We start from the raw sequence: 4,634 nt of genomic DNA, 5'->3' as shown, positions 1-4,634 counted from the left end.
TTCAATCAATTAAGAAGTTAATTACAACAAAAATCACGATTAAGGCGAAATAATTGTTTCTTACACACCTCAATTATAGGTATAAGTATCAAAGTTTTAGACAATCTTTACTATCTGTTTAAACCTTATTTTTTGCTTGCCTGTTCAGCTCTAGATTTGTTGCATTCTTTAAGAATGCTTTTTCGGCCAGGCACTTGTTAAATCCCTCCAAGCTTTTATTTTGCTATGTAGTATTTAAAAGCAAGCTGCTTTATTCTATATATAGATATAAAATACCTGTTAAAAATGCTTTTCTAAACATTTTTTAATTCAATTCTAATCTAGAAATTTATTATTAGTCGTTCAAAAAGCACAACAAAACTTGGCTGACGACACAGGTTTTGAAGGAGGAGGAGGGGGGGACACGAGTCAATTTCTAAAAAAAGTCCTCTATATCCTGAAAAGTCGTCGGCCCTGCAAAAAAGTAACAATAAACTAACTTTAAATATTTTTGAAACTTCCATCTTTTATTTGCAATGCTTCAATTGCTTATGACATTTTGAAACAATATCGTTGGCTAACTTTTGTTAAAAGTAGAATGTAATTGATTAACTTTAAATTATGATAATTCCGCGGTGTTTAATAGAAAATTATGTTACTAAGACCGCTCTTTGAGAAATAATGTATTTTAACTTCATTCTCCCCCCAGTCTATTGTAACTCCTTGGTTTAACTAAACTTAAAAAAAAAAACTATCACGGATATAAACCACTTACCATACAAAAAAAAATTCAAGGCGATTTGAATCAACAGCTCAAACGTTTAAAATGTTTAAATCAAATCATTTCCAAACACACTAGTCTACGCACCATCATTTTGTATCTGTAGTATAGGAGACATTATCATAGACTTGAATTGTAAAGGTCAAAAAACTGGAAAGAAAGATTTAATTTCTTTAAATGCACCGTCAATTTATGGAATTCGCTACCTTTAGATGACATAAAGGCTGAGTTAGTCAACTCGTTCAAAGATACTACCGACAAACTAAAGTTCAATATAGACGAATGATCTAATACGTTCCGTGTCTAAATAAGTGTCTCTTCTTTTCCCAGCCGGCATCTCTACGTTGTTTCAACGTTGAAATTTAGTTGAAGCGTTGTTTCAACGTTGTTCAACTTTGTCTCAACGTTAAAAAAACGTTACGATTTAAACGTTGTTTATTTAACGTTGTTTCAACGTTAAACCAACGTTGACAAAAAAACTTAATTATAAAAAAACCGTCCGTTGAATTGGTGCTTAATTAAGCATTGACTTTAATTAAAGTCAAAATAATTAAAGCGAAAAAGTAATAAAGCATTATTTTAGTATAATGTGCAAAACTGAGGGTGTTTATGTGTGAAATTTTGAATTTTGAATTTTCAAAAACGTTTTATTTAGTATTGAAATTTCTACTTGTTCTTACGACAAAAGAAATTAATGGCTTATTTAAGAAACTGGCGAAAATGCCACTCTAATGTTCTAGCTCTGGCAGAATCATCTTCTACTAGTAGTTCTAGTAGTGAAGAAAAGAAAGTCGAAAAAAATAATGACAATTCACAAAATATCAGTTAAATAATGACAATTAATTAATCAGTTAAATAATGACAATATCAAAAAATAATGACAATTAAATAATCAGTTAAATAATGACAATATCAAAAAATAATGACAATTCACAAAATACACAAAATATCAGTTAAGTAGAAGAAGACAAAAATTCGGAAAGCGATTATGAAAGTGAAGAATTTCTTTATGATTATTTGTCTCAAAGTGACAATGACACTATTTTTCTCAGAAGAAATTGAAAAAAACGATGTTTCTTTAAATCATAAACTGGCAAAATGGCAGTAGAGCACTGCTGTTCACGTGAATAAGTAAACGAGCTGATAGTTATACTGATAGCAGAAGCCTTATGCTATCTGCAGAAACAGCTTTTTGTATACCAGTCTCAAGACCAAAATAACAGTATTGACCACCACACTTGCTTTCAACAGTAACTGATTTTGGAGCCTGAAGCAAAGTTTTTTTTATCTTTCAGTGAGGATAAGAAAAAAGGAAACAAAGTACCAAAATTAGATAACATTGATAAGTTCTCGATGGCTAAAGGCAGTATATTATTAATCATTTTTTAGTGAATTTTTGTTTAATTTTATTAGGTTTGTAAAAATATTCAACAAAAGTTGTTTTGTGAAACTATTTTAAGTTATAGAGTTTCAAAAGAGAGTGTTATATTTTCTTACTGATATAAGATCATATTTTCTTACTGGTATAAATCCCAAAACAGTGACAAAGCCTGATTATAATAGCGAATTTATAAACCAAATAAGTTTTATTTTGTTGGTAACTAAATTTGTTGAAGTGGACAAGATATTAGATGACGAAAAAAACACAATCATTAAGAGCGAGTTTTAATAAGTACTTTATTAATTAGTTATATCATTTAGTTTCAGAACTTTTTTTAATTTTATGTCTACAGCTTTATGTCAAAACTTATAAAAACTTATAACTATATATATTAAAACAATGGCTTCTTATTTAGTAGTATAATTTCAATGGTTTAAGGGCAATTAATGTTAAATGTCTACAGTTTCATTTTCATTAATATGATTATAATACATTATGAGCAAGGTTAGGCAATTTTTACAACCAGATGCTATTCCTGGTGTTAATTTGTTATTCAGATCAGGGCTGATTATTTTTTTCTTGTTATACTAACAGAAGTTTACCAGACTATATGGTGCTATGAAAGGTATACCTTTATAAGATATATAATACTCTTTTATTTTTATTTACAGCTCTTTCTATTGAATACGATGAAGCGAATGAAACTTTAATTAATGGCATTTAGTGTGACTTCTTAAAATACGCTCCATTTCGATAAGGTGGTGGAAAAGAAAGGAAATTAGATTGATTGTTATAAATATTTACATATATTTCAATAAAGAAATATTTTCTTGTTGTCTACTAATGTTTTGTTTTCAGTGTTAATTCAGCATTACCAAAAAAAATATTTCAGTTATGAAAAAACATAGGATTGAGTTGATGTTTTAAGTAAAATAAGAAAAGCTTAACTAATATAATATTTTTATTTTTAATAAAAACAAAAATACTAATGATGTGGTATTAAAAATTGGTATTAATTTTTTTAATTTTTGTTTTAATGTTTTTTAGATGAAGATGTGTAAAAAATATGTTACAAGTTATTATTTGGTCTTTAATATTGTTTGAATGATAATTTATTATTTATTGAGATGTTTTCTTTTTTAATTTTTGTTGCTTTTGTATTATCAATCAAACTAAGTTATTGTTATGTGATTTTATAATAAACTTTATATTATATTTTGTATTAATAATGAATATTATCTATTTTTGTTCAATATTCCGTATTACTCTTATGTAGTTAATTATTTTATAGCAACCTGGGATTTTTTCATTATTTTCCTTTGATGCCTTGAGTTATTTAGACATAATATATTCAGAACTATGCAGATTAATAGAATAATAAATATATTCATAAAAATGAATTTAAAATATAAAAAATTTATAAAATAAAGTTTATTTATAAAATCTTATCTTTGCTAATGTCTACTAATATTATTGTATCATGGTTATAAAATGTCAAAATTTAGCTAGTTTAACTAGGCCTGTTGGTACACTTATATTATGGTTTCTTCGTTTTTTATTAGTTCATATAATATTTTCAAAATTAAATATATGGGGGAAAGAGCTGTTTGGAATTAAGATTTACAAGGAGAAGAAGGTTAAATTCCATTTAATTGGATTTGTAATAAAACTGTCTATTGGCCTCCGGGTACCAAAGCATTGACTGCACTAAATTGCTGAGAAGAATTACTTTAAGTTTCCACAAATTAAAACTAAATTCTCTTCAGGAATTACATCTATATAATATATATTTTGTATCAACAAAATAACTCTAACAACTCCTAACAAAATTATTTAAAAATTATAATTGTAATAAATATTATTATTTTTTAAATAATTTTGTTAGGAGTTGTTAGAGTTATTTTGTTGATACAAAGTATATAACTATATATATAATCATTCATATAACTATTTCAATTCCACAGAAAGCAAACAGGATTGTGAAAAATTTAAGTTTACAACTACAAAAGAAAAATGTTATAATGAGAATGTCTATTTATGAAAAAGAAAACATAAACAAAGAGTAGGTAAACATAAACAAAGAGAATTTCCCAAGTAGGTATTAGTTTTATGTGCTTGGATTTTATAAATTTCAATTTTTATACCTAAAAGTAAAAATGTTTTTGTAATTTATACCATAAATTAGTAATTATATTTTACAGGTTCAGTTATCAAAGGTTTAGATAAATTGTCAATGCACGTGACCTCCAGTTGTTCATTGATCAAATCTATAGGTAAATATATATATATATATATATATATATATATATATATATATATATATATATATATATATATATATATATATATATATATATATATATATATAAATATATATATATATATATATATATTTAAACAACTTTAAAAAGTATTCTACACAATAGAGTGCTCAATGTTCTTAAAAGAACAGAGCAATTATATAAGTAGTAGAAAATCACTTAACAAAAATTT

This window comes from Hydra vulgaris, chromosome 03 (assembly GCF_038396675.1).
Source record: "Hydra vulgaris chromosome 03, alternate assembly HydraT2T_AEP".
Taxonomy (NCBI): Eukaryota; Metazoa; Cnidaria; class Hydrozoa; order Anthoathecata; family Hydridae; genus Hydra; species Hydra vulgaris.
The sequence above is the reverse complement of the archived record's forward strand: the minus strand, read 5'-3'. Positions refer to the sequence as shown.